General features: G+C 39.8%; 28 non-coding genes across 28 annotated transcripts; all 28 read right to left on the bottom strand.

Moving 5' to 3' along the window:
• Nucleotides 1-139: 139 nt before the first annotated feature.
• Nucleotides 140-213, bottom strand: trnai-aau (transfer RNA isoleucine (anticodon AAU)). The gene has a single exon. It is a non-coding gene; the product is annotated as a tRNA-Ile (tRNA).
• Nucleotides 214-400: 187 nt separating this feature from the next.
• Nucleotides 401-475, bottom strand: trnaf-aaa (transfer RNA phenylalanine (anticodon AAA)). The gene has a single exon. It is a non-coding gene; the product is annotated as a tRNA-Phe (tRNA).
• Nucleotides 476-1,228: 753 nt separating this feature from the next.
• On the bottom strand, nucleotides 1,229-1,302 carry trnai-aau (transfer RNA isoleucine (anticodon AAU)). Its single transcript has one exon. It is a non-coding gene; the product is annotated as a tRNA-Ile (tRNA).
• A 187-nt stretch (nucleotides 1,303-1,489) lies between these two features.
• Nucleotides 1,490-1,563, bottom strand: trnai-aau (transfer RNA isoleucine (anticodon AAU)). Its single transcript has one exon. It is a non-coding gene; the product is annotated as a tRNA-Ile (tRNA).
• Nucleotides 1,564-2,316: 753 nt separating this feature from the next.
• Nucleotides 2,317-2,390, bottom strand: trnai-aau (transfer RNA isoleucine (anticodon AAU)). Its single transcript has one exon. It is a non-coding gene; the product is annotated as a tRNA-Ile (tRNA).
• Nucleotides 2,391-2,872: 482 nt separating this feature from the next.
• trnaq-uug (transfer RNA glutamine (anticodon UUG)) lies at nucleotides 2,873-2,945 on the bottom strand. Its single transcript has one exon. It is a non-coding gene; the product is annotated as a tRNA-Gln (tRNA).
• Nucleotides 2,946-3,403: 458 nt separating this feature from the next.
• Nucleotides 3,404-3,477, bottom strand: trnai-aau (transfer RNA isoleucine (anticodon AAU)). The gene has a single exon. It is a non-coding gene; the product is annotated as a tRNA-Ile (tRNA).
• A 455-nt stretch (nucleotides 3,478-3,932) lies between these two features.
• On the bottom strand, nucleotides 3,933-4,011 carry trnal-uag (transfer RNA leucine (anticodon UAG)). The gene has a single exon. It is a non-coding gene; the product is annotated as a tRNA-Leu (tRNA).
• A 458-nt stretch (nucleotides 4,012-4,469) lies between these two features.
• trnai-aau (transfer RNA isoleucine (anticodon AAU)) lies at nucleotides 4,470-4,543 on the bottom strand. Its single transcript has one exon. It is a non-coding gene; the product is annotated as a tRNA-Ile (tRNA).
• A 188-nt stretch (nucleotides 4,544-4,731) lies between these two features.
• Nucleotides 4,732-4,805, bottom strand: trnai-aau (transfer RNA isoleucine (anticodon AAU)). Its single transcript has one exon. It is a non-coding gene; the product is annotated as a tRNA-Ile (tRNA).
• A 222-nt stretch (nucleotides 4,806-5,027) lies between these two features.
• trnar-ucg (transfer RNA arginine (anticodon UCG)) lies at nucleotides 5,028-5,100 on the bottom strand. The gene has a single exon. It is a non-coding gene; the product is annotated as a tRNA-Arg (tRNA).
• Nucleotides 5,101-5,558: 458 nt separating this feature from the next.
• On the bottom strand, nucleotides 5,559-5,632 carry trnai-aau (transfer RNA isoleucine (anticodon AAU)). The gene has a single exon. It is a non-coding gene; the product is annotated as a tRNA-Ile (tRNA).
• Nucleotides 5,633-5,819: 187 nt separating this feature from the next.
• On the bottom strand, nucleotides 5,820-5,893 carry trnai-aau (transfer RNA isoleucine (anticodon AAU)). The gene has a single exon. It is a non-coding gene; the product is annotated as a tRNA-Ile (tRNA).
• A 222-nt stretch (nucleotides 5,894-6,115) lies between these two features.
• trnar-ucg (transfer RNA arginine (anticodon UCG)) lies at nucleotides 6,116-6,188 on the bottom strand. Its single transcript has one exon. It is a non-coding gene; the product is annotated as a tRNA-Arg (tRNA).
• Nucleotides 6,189-6,646: 458 nt separating this feature from the next.
• On the bottom strand, nucleotides 6,647-6,720 carry trnai-aau (transfer RNA isoleucine (anticodon AAU)). The gene has a single exon. It is a non-coding gene; the product is annotated as a tRNA-Ile (tRNA).
• Nucleotides 6,721-7,734: 1,014 nt separating this feature from the next.
• Nucleotides 7,735-7,808, bottom strand: trnai-aau (transfer RNA isoleucine (anticodon AAU)). The gene has a single exon. It is a non-coding gene; the product is annotated as a tRNA-Ile (tRNA).
• A 482-nt stretch (nucleotides 7,809-8,290) lies between these two features.
• Nucleotides 8,291-8,363, bottom strand: trnar-ucg (transfer RNA arginine (anticodon UCG)). The gene has a single exon. It is a non-coding gene; the product is annotated as a tRNA-Arg (tRNA).
• A 458-nt stretch (nucleotides 8,364-8,821) lies between these two features.
• On the bottom strand, nucleotides 8,822-8,895 carry trnai-aau (transfer RNA isoleucine (anticodon AAU)). The gene has a single exon. It is a non-coding gene; the product is annotated as a tRNA-Ile (tRNA).
• A 1,275-nt stretch (nucleotides 8,896-10,170) lies between these two features.
• On the bottom strand, nucleotides 10,171-10,244 carry trnai-aau (transfer RNA isoleucine (anticodon AAU)). Its single transcript has one exon. It is a non-coding gene; the product is annotated as a tRNA-Ile (tRNA).
• A 187-nt stretch (nucleotides 10,245-10,431) lies between these two features.
• trnai-aau (transfer RNA isoleucine (anticodon AAU)) lies at nucleotides 10,432-10,505 on the bottom strand. The gene has a single exon. It is a non-coding gene; the product is annotated as a tRNA-Ile (tRNA).
• A 222-nt stretch (nucleotides 10,506-10,727) lies between these two features.
• On the bottom strand, nucleotides 10,728-10,800 carry trnar-ucg (transfer RNA arginine (anticodon UCG)). The gene has a single exon. It is a non-coding gene; the product is annotated as a tRNA-Arg (tRNA).
• A 458-nt stretch (nucleotides 10,801-11,258) lies between these two features.
• Nucleotides 11,259-11,332, bottom strand: trnai-aau (transfer RNA isoleucine (anticodon AAU)). The gene has a single exon. It is a non-coding gene; the product is annotated as a tRNA-Ile (tRNA).
• Nucleotides 11,333-11,496: 164 nt separating this feature from the next.
• Nucleotides 11,497-11,572, bottom strand: trnaf-aaa (transfer RNA phenylalanine (anticodon AAA)). Its single transcript has one exon. It is a non-coding gene; the product is annotated as a tRNA-Phe (tRNA).
• A 753-nt stretch (nucleotides 11,573-12,325) lies between these two features.
• On the bottom strand, nucleotides 12,326-12,399 carry trnai-aau (transfer RNA isoleucine (anticodon AAU)). The gene has a single exon. It is a non-coding gene; the product is annotated as a tRNA-Ile (tRNA).
• Nucleotides 12,400-13,413: 1,014 nt separating this feature from the next.
• trnai-aau (transfer RNA isoleucine (anticodon AAU)) lies at nucleotides 13,414-13,487 on the bottom strand. The gene has a single exon. It is a non-coding gene; the product is annotated as a tRNA-Ile (tRNA).
• A 1,014-nt stretch (nucleotides 13,488-14,501) lies between these two features.
• Nucleotides 14,502-14,575, bottom strand: trnai-aau (transfer RNA isoleucine (anticodon AAU)). The gene has a single exon. It is a non-coding gene; the product is annotated as a tRNA-Ile (tRNA).
• A 187-nt stretch (nucleotides 14,576-14,762) lies between these two features.
• Nucleotides 14,763-14,836, bottom strand: trnai-aau (transfer RNA isoleucine (anticodon AAU)). Its single transcript has one exon. It is a non-coding gene; the product is annotated as a tRNA-Ile (tRNA).
• A 1,012-nt stretch (nucleotides 14,837-15,848) lies between these two features.
• On the bottom strand, nucleotides 15,849-15,922 carry trnai-aau (transfer RNA isoleucine (anticodon AAU)). The gene has a single exon. It is a non-coding gene; the product is annotated as a tRNA-Ile (tRNA).
• Between the last annotated feature and the right edge of the window lie 9,076 nt (nucleotides 15,923-24,998).

The raw sequence follows: 24,998 nt of genomic DNA, 5'->3' as shown, positions 1-24,998 counted from the left end.
TCTTTGAATGAGGCTAGAGTTTTAAACAGTGAAGGGATTCAAAACCAGCTGTCTTCCTCCATGATATTTATTTGTATCAATACAGTAGCATAAGTTGAACAGCAATTGTAGACACTTTATTTTGTTAAACAACCATTGTTGGCCAGTATGGGGATTGAACCCATGATGTTGGCATTATTAGCGCCACACTCTGACCATCTGAGCTAACCGGCTTGTTTTCCCTTGATTTTTCAACTCCATTACTTCCAGAATTATTCCAGGACAGAACGTGAAAAATGTAGGCATTTTTTAATGATCATTCACGTGTGAGACCCTATCAGCTTTGCTTGCGTTGTTATGTTAAAGGAAAGACCACTGACGTATCATATAAACAGAACGACCTCAAGCAAATAACCATTGTTAGCCAGTATGGGGATTGAACCCATGACCTTGGCATTTTTTAGCACCACACTCTGACCATCTGAGCTAACTGGCCTTTTCTCTTGTTTATTCAACTCCATTACTTCAAGAATAATACCAGGACAGGCCGTGCAAAATGAAGATGTTTTTTAATGGTCAATTGAGCGTGAGACCCAATCAACTTTACTTGCGTAGTTAGGTTGAAGGTTGGACCGCAGCCCTCTCACATGAATTGAAGGTCCTCAAGTTCAAAGCAACATTGCTTACATAAAGTGTCTTATAATCAGCCTGGAGCTATAAACCACGAAGGGACTCGAACCTTCAATCTTCTGATCCGAAGTCAGACGCCTTGTCCATTTGGCCACGTGGTCATAAAAAGCAAGGCATTTACACTTCAGAAGCACAATGGTTTAGATGTTGAGTAGGAGGGAGCTATCCTTTGTTCAAAGACATACTGCAAAACTGGCCTGTTGGCTTTTCTATAGGGTAATTAGCTTAAATGGTAGGCAGCTGGCTTCGCATGTGAGGGTTAGTGGAATTAATGCCCACCTCATCCAACAAAATCCTTCTGCAGGGCAAAACACTTTCTATCTAAAAACTTACAATTACAGCTTGACACCTAAACTATTGTAGAATTAAAGATTATTTATATTGTGCTCAAGTGTGGAGCAAACGGGCTTCCACAAAGTGTCTTTGAATGAGGCTAGAGTTTTAAACAGTGAAGGGATTCAAAACCAGCTGTCTTCCTCCATGATATTTATTTGTATCAATACAGTAGCATAAGTTGAACAGCAATTGTAGACACTTTATTTTGTTAAACAACCATTGTTGGCCAGTATGGGGATTGAACCCATGATGTTGGCATTATTAGCACCACACTCTGACCATCTGAGCTAACCGGCTTTTTTCCCCTTGATTTTTCAACTCCATTACTTCCAGAATTATTCCAGGACAGAACGTGAAAAATGTAGGCATTTTTTAATGATCATTCACGTGTGAGACCCTATCAGCTTTGCTTGCGTTGTTATGTTAAATGGAAGACCACTGACGTATCATATAAACGGAACGACCTCAAGCAAATAACCATTGTTAGCCAGTATGGGGACTGAACCCATGACCTTGGCGTTATTAGCACCACGCTCTGACCATCTGAGCTAACCGGCCTTTTCTCTTATTTAATCAACTCCATTACTTCCAGAATAATACCAGGACAGAACGTGCAAAACGAAGAATTTTTTTAATGGTCAATTGAGCGTGAAACCCAATCAACTTTACTTGCGTAGTTAGGTTGAAGGGTGGACCGCAGCCCTCTCACATGAATTGAAGGTCCTCAAGTTCAAAGCAACATTGCTTACATAAAGTTTCTTATAATCAGCCTGGAGCTATAAACCACGAAGGGACTCGAACCTTCAATCTTCTGATCTGAAGTCAGACGCCTTGTCCATTAGGCCACATGGTCACAAAAAGCAAGGCATTTACACTTCAGAAGCACAATGGTTTAGATGTTGAGTAGGAGGGAGCTATCTTTTGTTCAAAGACATACTGCAAAACTGGCCTGTTGGCTTTTCTATAGGGTAATTAGCTTAAATGGTAGGCAGCTGGCTTTGCATGTGAGGGTTAGTGGAATTAATGCCCACCTCATCCAACAAAATCCTTCTGCAAGGCAAAACACTTTCTATCTAAAAACTTACAATTACAGCTTGACACCTAAACTATTGTAGAATTAAAGATTATTTACATTGTGCTCAAGTGTGCAGCAAACGAGCTTCCACAAAGTGTCTTTGAATGAGGCTAGAGTTTTAAACAGTGAAGGGATTCAAAACCAGCTGTCTTCCTCCATGATATTTATTTGTATCAATACAGTAGCATAAGTTGAACAGCAATTGTAGACACTTTATTTTGTTAAATAACCATTGTTGGCCAGTATGGGGATTGAACCCATGACCTTGGCGTTATTAGCACCACGCTCTGACCATCTGAGCTAACCGGCCTTTTTTCCCTTGATTTTTCAACTCCATTACTTCCAGAATTATTCCAGGACAGAACGTGAAAAATGTAGGCATTTTTTAATGATCATTCACGTGTGAGACCCTATCAGCTTTGCTTGCGTTGTTATGTTAAAGGGAAGACCTCTGACGTATCATATAAACGGAACGACCTCAAGCAAATAAGCATTGTTAGCCAGTATGGGGATTGAACCCATGACCTTGGACTTATTAACACACACTCTGACCATCTGAGCTAACCTGCCTTATCTCTTGTTTATTCAACTCCATTACTTCCAGAATAATACCAAGACAGACCGTGCAAAATGAAGATGTTTTTTAATGGTCAATTGAGCGTGTGACCCAATCAACTTTACTTGCGTAGTTAGGTTGAAGGGTGGACCGCAGCCCTCTCACATGAATTGAAGGTCCTCAAGTTCAAAGCAACATTGCTTACAAAAAGTTTCTTATAATCAGCCTGGAGCTATAAACCACGAAGGGACTCGAACCCTCAATCTTCTGATCCAAAGTCAGACGCCTTGTCCATTAGGCCACATGGTCATAAAAAGCAAGTTATTTACATTTCAGAAGCACAATGGTTTAGATGTTGAGTAGGAGGGAGCTGTCCTTTGTTCAAAGACATACTGCAAAACTAGCCTGTTGGGTTTTCTATAGGTTAATTCTCTTAAATGGTAGGCAGCTGGCTTTGCATGTGGGGGTTAGTGGAATTAATGCCCACCTCATCCAACAAAATCCTTCTGCAGGGCAAAACACTTTCTATCTAAAAACTTACAATTACAGCTTGACACCTAAACTATTGTAGAATTAAAGATTATTTACATTGTGCTCAAGTGTGCAGCAAACGGGCTTCCACAAAGTGTCTTTGAATGAGGCTAGAGTTTTAAACAGTGAAGGGATTCAAAACCAGCTGTCTTTCTCCATGATATTTATTTGTATCAATACAGTAGCATAAGTTGAACAGCAATTGTAGACACTTTATTTTGTTAAACAACCATTGTTGGCCAGTATGGGGATTGAACCCATGACTTTGGCGTTATTAGCACCACGCTCTGACCATCTGAGCTAACCGGCCTTTTTTCCCTTGATTTTTCAACTCCATTACTTCCAGAATAATTCCAGGACAGAACGTGAAAAATGTAGGCATTTTTTAATGATCATTCACGTGTGAGACCCTATCAGCTTTGCTTGCGTTGACGTATCATATAAACGGAACGACCTCAAGCAAATAACCATTGTTAGCCAGTATGGGGATTGAACCCCTGACCTTGGTGTTTTTTAGCACCACACTCTGACCATCTGAGCTAACTGGCCTTTTCTCTTGTTTATTCAACTCCATTACTTCAAGAATAATACCAGGACAGGCCGTGAAAAATGAAGATGTTTTTTAATGGTCAATTGAGCGTGAGACCCAATCAACTTTACTTGCGTAGTTAGGTTGAAGGTTGGACCGCAGCCCTCTCACATGAATTGAAGGTCCTCAAGTTCAAAGCAACATTGCTTACATAAAGTGTCTTATAATCAGCCTGGAGCTATAAACCATGAAGGGACTCGAACCCTCAATCTTCTGATCCTAAGTCAGATGCCTTGTCCATTTGGCCACATGGGCATAAAAAGCAAGGCATTTACACTTCAGAAGCACAATGGTTTAGATGTTGAGTAGGAGGGAGCTATCCTTTGTTCAAAGACATACTGCAAAACTGGCCTGTTGGCTTTTCTATAGGGTAATTAGCTTAAATGTTAGTCAGCAGGCTTTGCATGTGAGGGTTAGTGGAATTAATGCCCACCTCATCCAACAAAATCCTTCTGCAGGGCAAAACACTTTCTATCTAAAAACTTACAATTACAGCTTGACACCTAAACTATTGTAGAATTAAAGATTATTTACATTGTGCTCAAGTGTGGAGCAAACGGGCTTCCACAAAGTGTCTTTGAATGAGGCTAGAGTTTTAAACAGTGAAGGGATTCAAAACCAGCTGTCTTCCTCCATGATATTTATTTGTATCAACACAGTAGCATAAGTTGAACAGCAATTGTAGACACTTTATTTTGTTAAACAACCATTGTTGGCCAGTATGGGGATTGAACCCATGATGTTGGCATTATTAGCACCACACTCTGACCATCTGAGCTAACCGGCCTTTTTTCCCTTGATTTTTCAACTCCATTACTTCCAGAATTATTCCAGGACAGAACGTGAAAAATGTAGGCATTTTTTTAATGATCATTCACGTGTGAGACCCTATCAGCTTTGCTTGCGTTGTTATGTTAAATGGAAGACCACTGACGTATCATATAAACGGAACGACCTCAAGCAAATAAGCATTGTTAGCCAGTATGGGGATTGAACCCATGACCTTGGCTTTATTAGCACCACGCTCTGACCATCTGAGCTAACCAGCCTTTTCTCTTGTTTATTCAACTCCATTACTTCCAGAATAATACCAGGACAGGCCGTGCAAAATGAAGATGTTTTTTAATGGTCAATTGAGTGTGAGACCCAATCAACTTTACTTGCGTTTTTAGGTTGAAGGGTGGACCGCAGCCCTCTCACATGAATTGAAGGTCCTCAAGTTCAAAGCAACATTGCTTACATAAAGTTTCTTATAATCAGCTTGGAGGTATAAACCACGAAGGGACTCGAACCCTCAATCTTCTGAGCCGAAGTCAGACGCCTTGTCCATTAGGCCACATGGTCATTAAAAGCAAGATATTTACACTTCAGAAGCACAATGGTTTAGATGTTGAGTAGGAGGGAGCTATCCTTTGTTCAAAGACATACTGCAAAACTGGCCTGTTGGCTTTTCTATAGGGTAATTAGCTTAAATGTTAGTCAGCTGGCTTTGCGTGTGAGGGTTAGTGGAATTAATGCCCACCTCATCCAACAAAATCCTTCTGCAGGGCAAAACACTTTCTATTTAAAAACTTACAATTACAGCTTGACACCTAAATTATTGTAGAATTAAAGATTATTTACATTGTGCTCAAGTGTGGGGCAAACGGGCTTCCACAAAGTGTCTTTGAATGAGGCTAGAGTTTTAAACAGTGAAGGGATTCAAAACCAGCTGTTTTCCTCCATGATATTTATTTGTATCAATACAGTAGCATAAGTTGAACAGCAATTGGAGACACTTTATTTTGTTAAACAACCATTGTTGGCCAGTATGGGGATTGAACCCATGATGTTGGCATTATTAGCACCACACTCTGACCATCTGAGCTAACCGGCCTTTTTTCCCTTGATTTTTCAACTCCATTACTTCCAGAATTATTCCAGGACAGAACGTGAAAAATGTAGGCATTTTTTAATGATCATTCACGTGTGAGACCCTATCAGCTTTGCTTGCGTTGTTATGTTAAATGGAAGACCACTGACGTATCATATAAACGGAACGACCTCAAGCCAATAAGCATTGTTAGCCAGTATGGGGATTGAACCCATGACCTTGGCGTTATTAGCACCACGCTCTGACCATCTGAGCTAACCAGCCTTTTCTCTTGTTTATTCAACTCCATTACTTCCAGAATAATACCAGGACAGGCCGTGCAAAATGAAGATGTTTTTTAATGGTCAATTGAGCGTGAGACCCAATCAACTTTACTTGCGTAGTTAGGTTGAAGGGTGGACCGCAGCCCTCTCACATGAATTGAAGGTCCTCAAGTTCAAAGCAACATTGCTTACATAAAGTTTCTTATAATCAGCTTGGAGGTATAAACCACGAAGGGACTCGAACCCTCAATCTTCTGAGCCGAAGTCAGACGCCTTGTCCATTAGGCCACATGGTCATAAAAAGCAAGATATTTACACTTCAGAAGCACAATGGTTTAGATGTTGAGTAGGAGGGAGCTATCCTTTGTTCAAAGACATACTGCAAAAGTGGCCTGTTGGCTTTTCTATAGGGTAATTAGCTTAAATGGTAGGCAGCTGGCTTCGCATGTGAGGGTTAGTGGAGTTAATGCCCACCTCATCCAACAAAATCCTTCTGCAGGGCAAAACACTTTCTATCTAAAAACTTACAATTACAGCTTGACACCTAAACTATTGTAGAATTGAAGATTATTTACACTGTGCTCAAGTGTGCAGCAAACGAGTTTCCACAAAGTGTCTTTGAATGAGGCTAGAGTTTTAAACAGTGAAGGGATTCAAAACCAGCTGTCTTCCTCCATGATATTTATTTGTATCAATACAGTAGCATAAGTTGAACTGCAATTGTAGACACATTATTTTGCTAAATAACCACTGTTGGCCAGTATGGGGATTGAACCCATGACCTTGGCGTTATTAGCACCACGCTCTGACCATCTGAGCTAACCGGCCTTATTTCACTTGGCTTTTCAACTCCATTACTTCCAGAATTATTCTAGGACAGAACGTGAAAAATGTAGGCATTTTTTAATGATCATTCACGTGTGAGACCCTATCAGCTTTGCTTGCGTTGTTATGTTAAAGGGAAGACCTCTGACGTATCATATAAACGGAACGACCTCAAGCAAATAACCACTGCTATCCAGTATGGGGATTGAACCCATGACCTTGGCGTTATTAGCCCCACGCTCTGACCATCTGAGTTAACCGGCCTTTTCTCTTGTTTAATCAACTCCATTACTTCCAGAATAATACCAGGACAGACTGTGCAAAATGAAGACGTTGTTTAATGGTCAATTGAGCACGAGACCCAATCAACTTTACTTGCGTAGTTAGGTAGAAGGGTGGACCGCAGCCCTCTCACATGAATTGAAGGTCCTCAAGTTCAAAGCAACATTGCTTACATAAAGTTTCTTATAATCAGCCTGGAGCTATAAACCACGAAGTGACTCGAACCCTCAATCTTCTTATCCGAAGTCAGACGCCTTGTCCATTAGGCCACATGGTCACAAAAAGCAAGGCATGTACACTTCAGAAGCACAATGGTTTAGATGTTGAGTAAAATGGCGCTATCCTTTGTTCAAAGACATACTGCAAAACTGGCCTCTTGGCTTTTCTATAGGGTAATTAGCTTAAATGTTAGTCAGCTGGCTTTGCATGTGAGGGTTAGTGGAATTAATGCCCACCTCATCCAACAAAATCCTTCTGCAGGGCAAAACACTTTCTATCTAAAAACTTACAATTACAGCTTGACACCTAAACTATTGTAGAATTAAAGATTATTTACATTGTGCTCAAGTGTGGGGCAAACGGGCTTCCACAAAGTGTCTTTGAATGAGGCTAGAGTTTTAAACAGTGAAGGGATTCAAAACCAGCTGTCTTCCTCCATGATATTTATTTGTATCAATACAGTAGCATAAGTTGAACAGCAATTGTAGACACTTTATTTTGTTAAACAACCATTGTTGGCCAGTATGGGGATTGAACCCATGATGTTGGCATTATTAGCACCACACTCTGACCATCTGAGCTAACCGGCCTTTTTTCCCTTGATTTTTCAACTCCATTACTTCCAGAATTATTCCAGGACAGAACGTGAAAAATGTAGGCATTTTTTAATGATCATTCACGTGTGAGACCCTATCAGCTTTGCTTGCGTTGTTATGTTAAAGCGAAGACCGCTGACTTATCATATAAACGGAACGACCTCAAGCAAATAAGCATTGTTAGCCAGTATGGGGATTGAACACATGGCCTTGGACTTATTAACACACACTCTGACCATCTGAGCTAACCTGCCTTATCTCTTGTTTATTCAACTCCATTACTTCCAGAATAATACCAAGACAGACCGTGCAAAATGAAGATGTTTTTTAATGGTCAATTGAGCGTGTGACCCAATCAACTTTACTTGCGTAGTTAGGTTGAAGGGTGGACCGCAGCCCTCTCACATGAATTGAAGGTCCTCAAGTTCAAAGCAACATTGCTTACATAAAGTTTCTTATAATCAGCTTGGAGGTATAAACCACGAAGGGACTCGAACCCTCAATCTTCTGATCCGAAGTCAGACGCCTTGTCCATTAGGCCACATGGTCATAAAAAGCAATGTATTTACACTTCAGAAGCACAATGGTTTAGATGTTGAGTAGGAGGGAGCTATCCTTTGTTCAAAGACATACTGCAAAAGTGGCCTGTTGGCTTTTCTATAGGGTAATTAGCTTAAATGGTAGGCAGCTGGCTTCGCATGTGAGGGTTAGTGGAGTTAATGCCCACCTCATCCAACAAAATCCTTCTGCAGGGCAAAACACTTTCTATCTAAAAACTTACAATTACAGCTTGACACCTAAACTATTGTAGAATTGAAGATTATTTACACTGTGCTCAAGTGTGCAGCAAACGAGCTTACACAAAGTGTCTTTGAATGAGGCTAGAGTTTTAAACAGTGAAGGGATTCAAAACCAGCTGTCTTCCTCCATGATATTTATTTGTATCAATACAGTAGCATAAGTTGAACTGCAATTGTAGACACATTATTTTGCTAAATAACCATTGTTGGCCAGTAAGGGGATTGAACCCATGACCTTGGTGTTATTAGCACCACGCTCTGACCATCTGAGCTAACCGGCCTTATTTCACTTGGCTTTTCAACTCCATTACTTCCAGAATTATTCTAGTACAGAACGTGAAAAATGTAGGCATTTTTTAATGATCATTCACGTGTGAGACCCTATCAGCTTTGCTTGCGTTGTTATGTTAAAGGGAAGACCTCTGACGTATCATATAAACGGAACGACCTCAAGCAAATAACCACTGCTATCCAGTATGGGGATTGAACCCATGACCTTGGTGTTATTAGCACCACGCTCTGACCATCTGAGTTAACCGGCCTTTTCTCTTGTTTAATCAACTCCATTACTTCCAGAATAATACCAGGACAGACTGTGCAAAAAGAAGACATTGTTTAATGGTCAACTGAGCGTGAGACCCAATCAACTTTACTTGCGTTTTTAGGTTGAAGGGTGGACCGCAGCCCTCTCACATGAATTGAAGGTCCTCAAGTTCAAAGCAACATTGCTTACATAAAGTTTCTTATAATCAGCTTGGAGGTATAAACCACGAAGGGACTCGAACTCTCAATCTTCTTATCCGAAGTCAGACGCCTTGTCCATTAGGCCACATGATCATAAAAAGCAAGATATTTACACTTCAGAAGCACAATGGTTTAGCTGTTGAGTAGGAGGGAGCTATCCTTTGTTCAAAGACATACTGCAAAACTGGCCTGTTGGCTTTTCTATAGGGTAATTAGCTTAAATGGTAGGCAGCTGGCTTTGCATGTGAGGGTTAGTGGAGTTAATGCCCACCTCATCCAACAAAATCCTTCTGCAGGGCAAAACACTTTCTATCTAAAAACTTACAATTACAGCTTGACACCTAAACTATTGTAGAATTAAAGATTATTTACATTGTGCTCAAGTGTGGAGCAAACGGGCTTCCACAAAGTGTCTTTGAATGAGGCTAGAGTTTTAAACAGTGAAGGGATTTAAAACCAGCTGTCTTCCTCCATGATATTTATTTGTATCAACACATTAGCATAAGTTGAACTGCAATTGTAGACACATTATTTTGCTAAATAACCATTGTTGGCCAGTATGGGGATTGAACCCATGACCTTGGCTTTATTAGCACCACGCTCTGACCATCTGAGCTAACCATCTCTGACCATCTTGGCTTTTCAACTCCATTACTTCCAGAATTATTCCAGGACAGAACGTGAAAAATGTAGGTATTTTTTAATGATCATTCACGTGTGAGACCCTATCAGCTTTACTTGCGTTGTTATGTTAAAGGGAAGACCACTGACGTATCATATAAACGGAACGACCTCAAGCAAATAACCATTATTAGCCAGTACGGGGATTGAACCCATGACCTTGGCGTTATTAGCACCACGCTCTGACCATCTGAGCTAACCGGCCTTTTTTCCCTTGATTTTTCAACTCCATTACTTCCAGAATAATTCCAGGACAGAACGTGAAAAATGTAGGCATTTTTTAATGATCATTCACGTGTGAGACCCTATCAGCTTTGCTTGCGTTGTTATGTTAAATGGAAGACCACTGACGTATCATATAAACGGAACGACCTCAAGCAAATAAGCATTGTTAGCCAGTATGGGGATTGAACCCATGACCTTGGCTTTATTAGCACCACGCTCTGACCATCTGAGCTAACCAGCCTTTTCTCTTGTTTATTCAACTCCATTACTTCCAGAATAATACCAGGACAGGCCGTGCAAAATGAAGATGTTTTTTAATGGTCAATTGAGCGTGAGACCCAATCAACTTTACTTGCGTTTTTAGGTTGAAGGGTGGACCGCAGCCCTCTCACATGAATTGAAGGTCCTCAAGTTCAAAGCAACATTGCTTACATAAAGTTTCTTATAATCAGCTTGGAGGTATAAACCACGAAGGGACTCGAACCCTCAATCTTCTGAGCCGAAGTCAGACGCCTTGTCCATTAGGCCACATGGTCATAAAAAGTAAGATATTTACACTTCAGAAGCACAATGGTTTAGATGTTGAGAAGGAGGGAGCTATCCTTTGTTCAAAGACATACTGCAAAACTGGCCTGTTGGCTTTTCTATAGGGTAATTAGCTTAAATGTTAGTCAGCTGGCTTTGCGTGTGAGGGTTAGTGGAATTAATGCCCACCTCATCCAACAAAATCCTTCTGCAGGGCAAAACACTTTCTATCTAAAAACTTACAATTACAGCTTGACACCTAAACTATTGTAGAATTAAAGATTATTTACATTGTGCTCAAGTGTGGAGCAAACGGGCTTCCACAAAGTGTCTTTGAATGAGGCTAGAGTTTTAAACAGTGAAGGGATTCAAAACCAGCTGTCTTCCTCCATGATATTTATTTGTATCAATACAGTAGCATAAGTTGAACAGCAATTGTAGACACTTTATTTTGTTAAACAACCATTGTTGGCCAGTATGGGGATTGAACCCATGATGTTGGCATTATTAGCACCACACTCTGACCATCTGAGCTAACTGGCCTTTTTTCCCTTGATTTTTCAACTCCATTACTTCCAGAATTATTCCAGGACAGAACGTGAAAAATGTAGGCATTTTTTAATGATCATTCACGTGTGAGACCCTATCAGCTTTGCTTGCGTTGACGTGTCATATAAACGGAACGACCTCAAGCAAATAAGCATTGTTAGCCAGTATGGGGATTGAACCCATGACCTTGGCATTTTTTTAGCACCACACTCTCACCCTCTGAGCTAACTGGCCTTTTCTCTTGTTTATTCAACTCCATTACTTCAAGAATAATACCAGGACAGGCCGTGCAAAATGAAGATGTTTTTTAATGGTCAATTGAGCGTGAGACCCAATCAACTTTACTTGCGTAGTTAGGTTGAAGGTTGGACCGCAGCCCTCTCACATGAATTGAAGGTCCTCAAGTTCAAAGCAACATTGCTTACATAAAGTGTCTTATAATCAGCCTGGAGCTACAAACAACAAAGGGACTCGAACCCTCAATCTTCTGATCCAAAGTCAGACGCCTTGTCCATTTGGCCACGTGGTCATAAAAAGCAAGGCATTTACACTTCAGAAGCACAATGGTTTAGATGTTGAGTAGGAGGGAGCTATCCTTTGTTCAAAGACATACTGCAAAACTGGCCTGTTGGCTTTTCTATAGGTTAATTCTCTTAAATGGTAGGCAGCTGGCTTTGCATGTGAGGGTTAGTGGAATTAATGCCCACCTCATCCAACAAAATCCTTCTGCAGGGCAAAACACTTTCTATCTAAAAACTTACAATTACAGCTTGACACCTAAACTATTGTAGAATTAAAGATTATTTACATTGTGCTCAAGTGTGCAGCAAACGAGCTTCCACAAAGTGTCTTTGAATGAGGCTAGAGTTTTAAACAGTGAAGGGATTCAAAACCAGCTGTCTTTCTCCATGATATTTATTTGTATCAATACAGTAGCATAAGTTGAACAGCAATTGTAGACACTTTATTTTGTTAAACAACCATTGTTGGCCAGTATGGGGATTGAACCCATGACTTTGGCGTTATTAGCACCACGTTTTGACCATCTGAGCTAACCGGCCTTTTTTCCCTTGATTTTTCAACTCCATTACTTCCAGAATAATTCCAGGACAGAACGTGAAAAATGTAGGCATTTTTTAATGATCATTCACGTGTGAGACCCTATCAGCTTTGCTTGCGTTGTTATGTTAAAGGGAAGACCTCTGACGTATCATATAAACGGAACGACCTCAAGCAAATAACCACTGCTATCCAGTATGGGGATTGAACCCATGACCTTGGCGTTATTAGCACCACGCTCTGACCATCTGAGTTAACCGGCCTTTTCTCTTGTTTAATCAACTCCATTACTTCCAGAATAATACCAGGACAGACTGTGCAAACTGAAGACGTTGTTTAATGGTCAATTGAGCACGAGACCCAATCAACTTTACTTGCGTAGTTAGGTAGAAGGGTGGACCGCAGCCCTCTGACATGAATTGAAGGTCCTCAAGTTCAAAGCAACATTGCTTACAAAAAGTTTCTTATAATCAGCCTGGAGCTATAAACCACGAAGGGACTCAAACCCTCAATCTTCTTATCCGAAGTCAGACGCCTTGTCCATTAGGCCACATGGTCATAAAAAGCAAGGCATTTACACTTCAGAAGCACAATGGTTTAGATGTTGAGTAGAATGGCGCTATCCTTTGTTCAAAGACATACTGCAAAACTGGCCTGTTGGCTTTTCTATAGGGTAATTAACTTAAATGTTAGTCAGCTGGCTTTGCGTGTGAGGGTTAGTGGAATTAATGCCCACCTCATCCAACAAAATCCTTCTGCAGGGCAAAACACTTTCTATCTAAAAACTTACAATTACAGCTTGACACCTAAACTATTGTAGAATTAAAGATTATTTACATTGTGCTCAAGTGTGCAGCAAACGGGCTTCCACAAAGTGTCTTTGAATGAGGCTAGAGTTTTAAACAGTGAAGGGATTCAAAACCAGCTGTCTTCCTCCATGATATTTATTTGTATCAATACAGTAGCATAAGTTGAACAGCAATTGTAGACACTTTATTTTGTTAAACAACCATTGTTGGCCAGTATGGGGATTGAACCCATGACTTTGGCGTTATTAGCACCACGTTTTGACCATCTGAGCTAACCGGCCTTTTTTCCCTTGATTTTTCAACTCCATTACTTCCAGAATAATTCCAGGACAGAACGTGAAAAATGTAGGCATTTTTTAATGATCATTCACGTGTGAGACCCTATCAGCTTTGCTTGCGTTGTTATGTTAAAGGGAAGACCTCTGACGTATCATATAAACGGAACGACCTCAAGCAAATAACCACTGCTATCCAGTATGGGGATTGAACCCATGACCTTGGCGTTATTAGCACCACGCTCTGACCATCTGAGTTAACCGGCCTTTTCTCTTGTTTAATCAACTCCATTACTTCCAGAATAATACCAGGACAGACTGTGCAAACTGAAGACGTTGTTTAATGGTCAATTGAGCACGAGACCCAATCAACTTTACTTGCGTAGTTAGGTAGAAGGGTGGACCGCAGCCCTCTGACATGAATTGAAGGTCCTCAAGTTCAAAGCAACATTGCTTACAAAAAGTTTCTTATAATCAGCCTGGAGCTATAAACCACGAAGGGACTCAAACCCTCAATCTTCTTATCCGAAGTCAGACGCCTTGTCCATTAGGCCACATGGTCATAAAAAGCAAGGCATTTACACTTCAGAAGCACAATGGTTTAGATGTTGAGTAGAATGGCGCTATCCTTTGTTCAAAGACATACTGCAAAACTGGCCTGTTGGCTTTTCTATAGGGTAATTAGCTTAAATGTTAGTCAGCTGGCTTTGCGTGTGAGGGTTAGTGGAATTAATGCCCACCTCATCCAACAAAATCCTTCTGCAGGGCAAAACACTTTCTATCTAAAAACTTACAATTACAGCTTGACACCTAAACTATTGTAGAATTAAAGATTATTTACATTGTGCTCAAGTGTGCAGCAAACGGGCTTCCACAAAGTGTCTTTGAATGAGGCTAGAGTTTTAAACAGTGAAGGGATTCAAAACCAGCTGTCTTCCTCCATGATATTTATTTGTATCAATACAGTAGCATAAGTTGAACAGCAATTGGAGACACTTTATTTTGTTAAACAACCATTGTTGGCCAGTATGGGGATTGAACCCATGATGTTGGCATTATTAGCACCACACTCTGACCATCTGAGCTAACCGGCCTTTTTTCCCTCGATTTTTCAACTCCATTACTTCCAGAATTATTCCAGGACAGAACGTGAAAAATGTAGGCATTTTTTGATGATCATTCACGTGTGAGACCCTATCAGCTTTGCTTGCGTTGTTATGTTAAATGGAAGACCACTGACGTTTCATATAAACGGAACGACCTCAAGCAAATAAGCATTGTTAGCCAGTATGGGGATTGAACCCATGACCTTGGCTTTATTAGCACCACGCTCTGACCATCTGAGCTAACCAGCCTTTTCTCTTGTTTATTCAACTCCATTACTTCCAGAATAATACCAGGACAGGCCGTGCAAAATGAAGATGTTTTTTAATGGTCAATTGAGCGTGAGACCCAATCAACTTTACTTGCGTAGTTAGGTTGAAGGGTGGACCGCAGCCCTCTCACATGAATTGAAGGTCCTCAAGTTCAAAGCAACATTGCTTACATAAAGTTTCTTATAATCAGCCTGGAGCTATAAACCACGAAGGGACTCAAACCCTCAATCTTCTGATCCGAAGTCAGACGCGTTGTCCATTAGGCTACATGGTCAAAAAAAGCAATATATTTACACTTCAGAAGCACAATGGTTTAGATGTTGAGTAGGAGGGAGCTATCCTTTGTTCAAAGACATACTGCAAAACTGGCCTGTTGGCTTTTCTATAGGGTAATTAGCTTAAATGGTAGTCAGCTGGCTTTGCATGTGAGGGTTAGTGGAATTAATGCCCACCTCATCCAACAAAATCCTTCTGCAGGGCAAAACACTTTCTATCCAAAAACTTACAATTACAGCTTGACACCTAAACTATTGTAGAATTAAAGATTATTTACATTGTGCTCAAGTGTGCATTAATCGAGCTTCCACAAATTGTCTTTGAATGAGGCTAGAGTTTTAAACAATGAAGGGATTCAAAACCAGCTGTCTTCCTCCATGATATTTATTTGTATCAATACAGTAGCATAAGTTGAACAGCAATTGGAGACACTTTATTTTGTTAAACAACCATTGTTTGCCAGTATGGGGATTGAACCCCTGACCTTGGCTTTATTAGCACCATGCTCTGACCATCTGAGCTAACCGGCCTTTTGTCTTGTTTATTCAACTCCATTACTTCCAGAATTATTCCAGGACAGAACTTGAAAAATGTAGGCATTTTTTAATGATCATTCACGTGTGAGACCCTATCAGCTTTGCTTGCGTTGTTATGTTAAAGGGAAGACCTCTGACGTATCCTATAAATGGACCGACCTCAAGCAAGTAACAAGTGCTAGCCAGTATGGGGATTGAACCCATGACCTTGGCATTATTAGCACCACGCCCTGACCATCTGAGCTAACCGGCCTTTTCTCTTGTTTATTCAACTCCATTACTTCCAGAATTATACCAGGACAGACCGTGCAAAATGAAGATGTTTTTTTATGGTCAATTGAGCGTGAGACCTAATCAGCTTTACTTGCGTAGTTCGGTTGAAGGGTGGACCTCAGCCATGTCATATGAATTGAAAGTCCTCAAGTTAAAAGCAACATTGTTTACACAAAGTTTCTTATAATCAGCCTGGAGCTATCAACCACAAACTCCATTTTACTTCCAGATTTATTCCGCTACAGAACGTGAAAAATGTTGGCATTTTTTAATGGTATAGGGATTCAACCCATTGCTGTGCAGTACTACCATCACACTCTGACCATTTTGCTTTCACTAAATTTGTTGCAGAATTAAACTTCTGATTTTCTGATCATTGTTGCTGAAATCAAGCTAAACTGTAGATCTTTTCCAGTTGTAGGTGGTTGATTTTTGGACTTTCAAAATATTTCATGATGCTTTTACACCCACTTCTTTACTTACATTACAGTGCTGATAAAACCACTGTGGGTACTGTCAGTGAGTCCTCACATTCTTTCTGTAATTCATAATCAGTGAGGCTGTTCCAGAAAATGTTCCTTGATCACATCACACACAAGTCTTTGCTTTTTCTGGAGCTTTTAAAGCAACTTTTGTTTGTCTGTATATCTTACTGTAATCCAGTTGTCCAAGATCTTTTGGAATTCTCTCCAGGGTGGATTTTTTCTTTCAGCGTGACCCAGATTCGACTGTGAGATCTAATCTCTTGTTTACACGGTGCCACAAATCAAATTTTTGTTTTGTTCTTGTGTAAATCCCGTGAACAGCATTTGCATTTGAACATGCTTTGATACCAGTATCCTCGATTCCGTTCATAAGATGTTTTTTATTACCATTGGCAACCAGGATCTTATGCAATGCTTGTTTGAAGTCATAGGTAGAAGATAGACCAGACAAAAACAATAATAGCAGGATGGTCTGAATTTTAATTGTCTCTCTACTTGCGTAAATGGGAACGTTTGTGTCTGTTATGATGTCACTCACTGATGTGCATCAGGTTTCTATGGTAATGGCTAATGTTGTGATAGTGAAGCCGTCAGATTGGATTTCCACAGGAAACAGGTCTCTGGGGGTGAGCTTGTGGTCTGAGAAGCTGTATCCAGTCAATAAGAAATAAATAACTTAATTAAATTGAACTGTTAAAATCACAATGTGTAAATAAATGTATAATAAATAATGTATAATAAATAAGCAACAGGGTTATACATTTAAAAAAAGCACCATACCACCTTGACTATATCTTTTCAGAACATTGCGTAAATCTTCAAACCTGTTCCAAAAGTGTGGGACAAAATGTTTTGTTCACACCAAAACTGTAAGCTCCTACTCCTCTATATTGAGCTCAGTCCTATAAATAGGCCTGCTTGATGAGTCTACAATAGCCTGCTTCTTTACATAGTCATACTGATGACCACAGTGTTGTTAGGAGTAATGTTATAAAACAGGCAGCCAGTGTGTCCTCCTCCCATCTGTTCTCTCTCCTCTGTCTCTATTTCTCTGTGTTCCATGACGCAAAGCCTGAGTGGGAGTGGACAAACCTTCTGCTCCCTGAGAGGACTGAGTGGGCTGCCGCCATCCGCTCTGTGCGCACCAGAGATGGAGGCAGAGATGGATAGGGAGACATTTGAACAACACTGTGTGGAAGCCTCAGAGAAGGTGATAATGATTGATAGAACAAAGTAAATAATGGGGATGAATGGGGAACAGGAAAGGAAAGAGTGAGTGATAGTACAGATTGTCGGATGGGTTTATTGGAGGGAAATGTGGAGGAGTGAGGAAATGTAGAGAGAAAGAGAAGGGGTGGGGTGGGGAGGCGGATATGAGGGGATGAGAGGCTAATAATGGGGAGATAAGGATAGAAGAGCGGAAGCAAGCGGAAGACAGACAGGAAAGAACTGGTCGAAAAGAAAAAGAATATCAGGAACCAGAATGATGATTCTGAGAACAAATGCATTTCAAATTGGTGCCAAGGCTGGGGTGTCCAGTCAATAGTATCATTAAATTGCACATCACATTACAATGCAAATGTTGCCAGTACTCAAAACAGTGTAATTCAGTTAATTACATGATTAGTTGAATTAAAACCTTAGGATCTTTTCTCTCATCCAGTCCTCATTTCAAGCCTCTTAGTATAAAACCCTTTGAGATAAATTTCTGGCCATGAAAATAAAAATACTTGATTTAAGCTAATTATCTGGTTCATATGTGACCCGTGGGTATCGGCAATATTATTTTCCTGAAGTAACCATAATACAATAGATTAAATATGGTCTGCTACGGTTTTCATTTGAAAGGATAGGCACGTTTTTTTAAAAATACTGTACCCCTGAGCAGTGAGTGTACAGGTTAACTCAGTTTATCTGCAGATAGGATATTAGCTTTGGTAAAATGTCGAAAAATACAGTCTCCAAAATCAAGACTTTATTTATTTCTGCTTTCTAGCCAAACTTGAACAATTGTTAATAAAATGTTCACCAGTTTAAGCAAACAAAAGTGTAAATAGCATTTAAATTTGGACCTACTGTTTACCTTCAAAGCTATGAGCATCTGCTAAAATGTAACAAACGGAAAAATTAAAAGGTCAGTGAGATCCTTTCCAGGTAAGAGAAAGTAAAGTAAAATCCACCTAAACAATCCCTTTAAGTAATCAAACCTGAATTATTATTATTATTTTTAGCTGTAAACACAACAATCCTTCACTGTGCCTATAAAAAGTTAAAGTTGATATAGTAAACAAATTAGCAAACAGTTCAGCAACCATATCATCCATTTGGAGTTGTGTTTCTGGCCACCTGATTGATGTAAGTCAATATTCACTTTTCTCCCAACTCTGTATTGGTCTCCATCCCCAAAGAAAATATCAGCTATTTAGCTAGACGCTGCACTATGTTCACCAACTAGTTTCTAACTGCGGCAAGTTGGTTCATCAGTGTCTAGTGCCACATACCACTGGTTTGTTCAACAGTCTTGAACGATGAGCAAAACCATAGGCTATGTAAGACATGCACTACTTTATAATTAAGTAATTAAGGTGTTTTCTTAATCTGATTATTTTCCAATCTACAGTTGCCTTTTTTTATGCGATAATGTAAAAGTGTCCTGTAAAACAATATATAATCATGAATGAGTGTCCCTCATAGTGACCTCCGTCTATTTCCAGATCCCTCTCTCTCCTCCCGCCTTCTGCTGCTTATGTTTAGTAACTCGATCCCCCTCGTGGTCCATCGGTGGCTCTTTTACAATTTGGCTAAATCCAGCTCTGAGGTAACAAGTGACACCTTCTGTTTCCATGCTTCCGGTCGCTAGGCAACCTCAGCAATTATGCCACTGCCAAGAGAGGGAATTGAGGAAGTTGCACCTCAAGGCCCCCTGCCTTCGTTAATCTTGGCCACGGTCGCTCAGGCTTCATCCCTCATCTATAAGTGCAGTGCTTCCATACCAAGCCAGTGACGAGGGCATGCTGTAGCATGCTGCGCTTCCTACTGCTCTCATTAAATCAACTCTCTTTCCTGCGTTATAGAGATGCATTTGTCTGGAGAGGACATCTATGAGGGACTCAGTGATTGCACCAAAACACTCTGCTGCCCTCTGTTGTTCTTTATGGTTCAATAATGAATAACTGAGTTGTTGAACTGAAAATTTGTATTATTAATAATAATCTTCATTTTAAACAACCCATTATGCAAAAGAATGGCTCCTGCTTGTGTTATATTATAATATTATTGGAAAATTGTTATTGAGGCATTGAAATGTCAGCAGCATCAGTACAGGAACTTCACATACTGTGCATCATATTTAAAAACTTGTGTGTTTTCAGGTAACATATTTTATAATCTGCACATTTGAAACTAGCATCAGAAAAGTAAAATATTTGCGTCAACTTTATGTTCTAAAAACCTTAAAGCTACTCACTGCCGATGAATGAAATAAAAAAGTGATTTTCTTTTACATTCTATGGAAGCCATAGTTTTGTAGTCGAGATTTTTTTAATATGTTGCACTAAATTGTCTTTTATCGTCTTTATAAATTTTTTGCAAATTTTCCCTTTTGCCCATTGCAAACAGTTCATAGAAAATCGTCTGACTAATGTGTTTACAACACATCGTTATCATAGAGATAATAATCTTTAACTCAATAAAGACTTTGTACCCTACGATATAATTTGACATCCAGGGGCTTTTTAACAAAACAAGGCTTCTACCAACAATCAAAAATCAGTTCTTTCAGGTCATCATGATCTGATGGCTGATACATAGACACACACACACACACATACACACACATACACACACACACACACACACACACACACACACACACACACAATGATCCACTGTGTTGACACAGTCAGACAGCAATTTCACATTCATTTGACTTCAAACACAGTGCAGGACATGAATCAAGGCTCAGAGAGATGCTGTAACTTCCATTCAGAACACTTTGTTCCACAAGAATGAACATGACCGGAATAATACTTAAATAGAAACATGCTGCGGAGGAAAATGTGCTTTCAAAGGCCAGCATGGTGTGGCTAACTTCTTATGGAAAAGGTTGCACATGTATATTTAAATTATCACCCCTGGAGAGAGATTTCTAGCGAAGTGTCACTGTAGGTAAACATTAACTTCTTGAGTTAGGACAGAGTCAAATAAACTGACGTAACGGATTGTAGTGTGTAAAATGTTAGTTTTCAGATAGGTGAGGAAAAAACGTAAATATGTTGTTCCTCATGTGTGGTTTAGGGCACAAGACCAAGAAGCTATCTTTAGCAACAGTGTCTGTATCAGCTGTTTAACTTCTGCAACTTAGATAATTTCTCTTTTTCCCCCTCTGTAGTCATCAAAAAAGTATTACATCATATTTTCCTATGATACATTCATGCATTTTGTCATCCCTGACATGGAATGTGTTACAGCATAAAGTGATATTTCCCTCTGAAAAAGCATGTGTCTCCTTTTTTTTTGATCGTTGGTATTATGACATCTGTGAGTCTGTTTTGGGACAACACATGGTGTTGCTTCTTGAAAGGACATGTGTTGTGTTTTAATGTATTATCAGTAGTTAGTCATTATCATATGCTATCGTTTAAAATATCTGAATTTTTAGTTATCCCAAAACTGAAATGCACAATTGTTTGATGGAGTGGCTCGACATATTTGGAAAATATGGTCATTCGGTTTCTTTCGTAGATTTAAATGAGCACATGCATAACACTATCATAGACTTGAAGCAGTCTACATAAATGTGTATGCTTTAGTCTGTAAAGCGACCCTTTAAAAGCTTCAGTTTACAGAGCAGTATTTATCATACACATACAGAGTGGCTAAGTCCATATATTAACCTTTTAACAGTACACTATGCATTTGTTGTTTGAAATGTCATAGTGTCTCTTTCAAATATCTTGAAGGCATTCCCTGATGTAGATTATACTGTATGTTGTATTGTATAAATTGATGGAAAACTCTTTGCTGTATTTTCCCACTAAGATTCTTCAAATGTTTCTCTAAGGATAACCTGACGGTTGGTCTGTTGCTTGTTCCACCACTTTAATACAGAATGAAATATCTTAGCATCTGGGAGATGGATTGCTGTACAATTTAGAAAACACATTTCAGGAGGAACAGTTTTGTTCCTTAATTTCATTGTCTTCTGTGTCGATTGGCAAGGCGATGTGGTGGGTTACTTTTACTGTATTTTTTAGCTTTTTAATCTGTTTTTGCTGCTGAATCAAGTTGACATCCTGGATGTATTCTTCAAACAAATATTGTAGACCCTTCTGTCTGCTTTTTTCCAAAATTGCTATTTAATTTTCCCAATTCCCAAGTGCCCATTCCATGCAAATTGAAACTTGTACTATAACTTAGTAGGGAATATTTTCTTTTGACTCCACGGTTTAATTGACAGTTACAGTTAACAATTAGGAATTAATAAAATGTGAGTTAAATTAGCAACGGGGTTCAGGGCTTAGCGAATGGTCAATCATCGCAAAGACTGAATATCATGTGCCTTTAGGCTTAAAGTTGACATCCACTAGATTTGTATTGTTGCACATACAATGTACAATATTGCATAGGGTTGTCCAACATTTAGAGAACATTTATGTTATAAATGCTGTGGGAAACATATTTTTTTACATGTGACAAGTTGCTCATTTGATTGATTCAATTTCTTGATAAGAGCAGCTATACACCAAATATGAATATAAATATAAATCCGCAGTGGAGAGACTGCAATTGTTTTCATCCCATGTCCAAATTTGACATTCGCCATTCTTTTCTGTAAAAGTGTGTTGTAACAGGCCAAGTGCGCTGTTGTGTAAACAAGACCTGTGAAGCAATAAAAGAGAGAGAGAGAGAGAGAGAGAGAGAGAGAGAGAGAGAGAGAGAGAGAGAGAGAGAGAGAGAGAGAGAGAAGTAAGTAAGTAAGCCTGTGCTTTGTGTTTTAAAAATAAATGAAAAAATCTGTGAGGACAAAATAGCAGCCTGGGAGACTAAAAGTAACCTCTCCACCACAGATGGCCCCCACGCTTTCCGCCAGTGGGTCAGTGGGTGAGGGAAGAGTGAAGGGGAGTGGAGGCGAGAGGAGAGGCATGTGGCCGTATGCCGCTATCCAGGGGAGAGTGTGGGCGATGCGGGCAGCAGGATAGAGAAAGACAAGGACTTCCAAGGCCAAGTGGGCCGCGGTTTTTGCAGCGCACACTGCTAAAAACAGACGCAATGACGCTCAGAGGTCAGCCGGCTGATTTGTCATCAGCTATTTTGGCATTGTTAACAACGGCTGATGAGGGAGAGGCAGAAGTGTTGACATCACTGTTGCATGCTCACATCACTTTCTTGCCCCCGCATTCTTCCGATTGTGCAATCATCAAGGCAAGAGGACTCCAACGCTGTTTCCTGGATTTAAGGTTGGGCCATATTTGGTAAGCAGGACAATATACTGGGTCTAGTGGCTGGATGCTTGTCTCACAGCATCACCTTTAGGTGGTCTCTGGTCCCTGCTGCTGATCAGTGTGTCACCCAAGCTCTTCTCTCCTCTGCTCTGTCTGACCTATGAATGTGGAACTGTTCCCCTCTGAGTCATGACACACTGTCCATTCAAACCTCATAATTAGATGATGAGTAACCCTGATGAGCCGATGATGAACTTTTGTGATGAACTCTTACTGTAACCCCTCTTATACACAATGGAATAACTTGGAATAACTTTGACAAGAAGGTAAATGACTGAACCTCGACTGGGGATGAGAGAAACATTTCTGACCTATGACCTTTGACAGGAAATGATCGTAGCACTCTGTAATGCAGTGCCATTTTTCAACACATTATTTATTTATTTATTCTTTCAAATGTCACAGACAAATTAACAAACACCTATCACGCCCCTCCTCTCTACAAACGTTTCTTAACACGTAGGACCTGCTCAAACCTACACTCCATATGGTCCGTGCAGTATCGGGTAATTGCCAGCAGAGAGCAAACCAGACTGCTGCTTGCGTTGTAGCTGTGTTTGCTCTGGCAGGCAGTGGGAAATGTCCAATGAAAAATCTACAGAACAATCTCTGTTTGAAAACAGACTATTAACATTTACCTTCAGTCAGTCACTCAACAGATCCCAATACATTGTTGTTATTTCCAGTGATGTGTTGTGTGTTTTGGCTTGCGTACCATTACAGCCCGATATGAGCTAGAATATAAAAGGCCCCTGGATGTCTAAACTTATAGCTCTATCTTAAGATCAGGAGATATTACGCTAAAAAATGCTGCATATTTCTAAATGAAATAGTTGTTAGGCAAATAATTACACAATGTGAAATTAACGAACAGAATGTAGTTGTTGAGAGTGTGACAAGCTTAAGAGGAGTGTATCAATAAAAAGTTAATTTTATTTTTTTGAATCAGTATTTTTAAAAGAATAAAACCTAATGCGTAAACGTGTTTACTTCAGGGTGACCATCACTAAAAGTCCAGGGATCCATAATAGTAACAGGAACTCCAACTAAACCACCCACCTCCACCATACTCACACAATGCTGTTCATTTGTGACTCAATCTAGGATATTTTCATCCGATGTAATCCATTTATTCCTCCCCTCTACAAGAACAAAAGCAATGCTACCCTCCTGTGGCCAAATATATGGCCAAATATATCAAGACAAGAACCCACAGCATGAGTCAAAGAGCCTAGTCTCTTTTATAATTTGTCAAGAACCACACATGATCATAACCATGATGCCCTTTTTCTTTTGTTGTTATTTTGAACGGTATTAGAATACACTTGTTGTTTATATTTTTGCTATATTCAGCTGCAAATTGAATTTGCATTGAACTCAACCTGGAATCAAGCCACTTTAACTTTCCCTGGAAAGTTAACCAGGTCATTGACCAAAGGTGTTAAGTGAGAAAGCCTCTCACACACAAGCTAGTGAGCCAGAAGCTTCTTAAAGGCATAGCATTCCGGCTTGTGTGTTCGACAGCAATAAGTTGAACGATTAAGAAATATTATTTTTGTTGAAGAGTGTGTATGAGTGTTGAAATTTTTTGCTTTTGCACATCTTTTCTCTTCCAATATACACGTGACACTTTAACAATATACTTGTTTTAATGTACTACGTTTACCATATTTTATGGTAGTCATACTAGTCAACTGTGTTTTACTGTTACGCACCAAATCACTAAGCCAAATTTATATTTGTGTAACGCATTTGGTAATAAACAAGTTCTGATTCTGAAATGCAGAATTTAGTTATTGGACACGCATTGTTATTTTTTTTAACCAAATCAAAACTGAGACAATCAAATGCACCTACAGTGCAGGACATGCATGCAACATCTTAGAATAGCCAGACAGTGGCTGCAAAGAATGACATCATTGAAACTGGATGCCCCACTTACACCAATTATACCTGACATGCTCTCCTTCTTCACATCTCCCTCAGTCTATCTCTCTCTCTCTCTCTCTCTCTCTCTCTCTCTCTCTAGTTTCATGAGAAGGTCTGGTTTTTGCTGGCCATCGGAATG

This window comes from Cebidichthys violaceus, unplaced genomic scaffold, assembly GCF_023349555.1.
Source record: "Cebidichthys violaceus isolate CVI_PGR_0920_01 unplaced genomic scaffold, fCebVio1.0.p SCAF_22, whole genome shotgun sequence".
In the NCBI taxonomy this organism is placed as follows: Eukaryota; Metazoa; Chordata; class Actinopteri; order Perciformes; family Stichaeidae; genus Cebidichthys; species Cebidichthys violaceus.
Note: the sequence above shows the minus strand (reverse complement) of the source record. Positions and strands in the feature narration are given on the sequence as shown.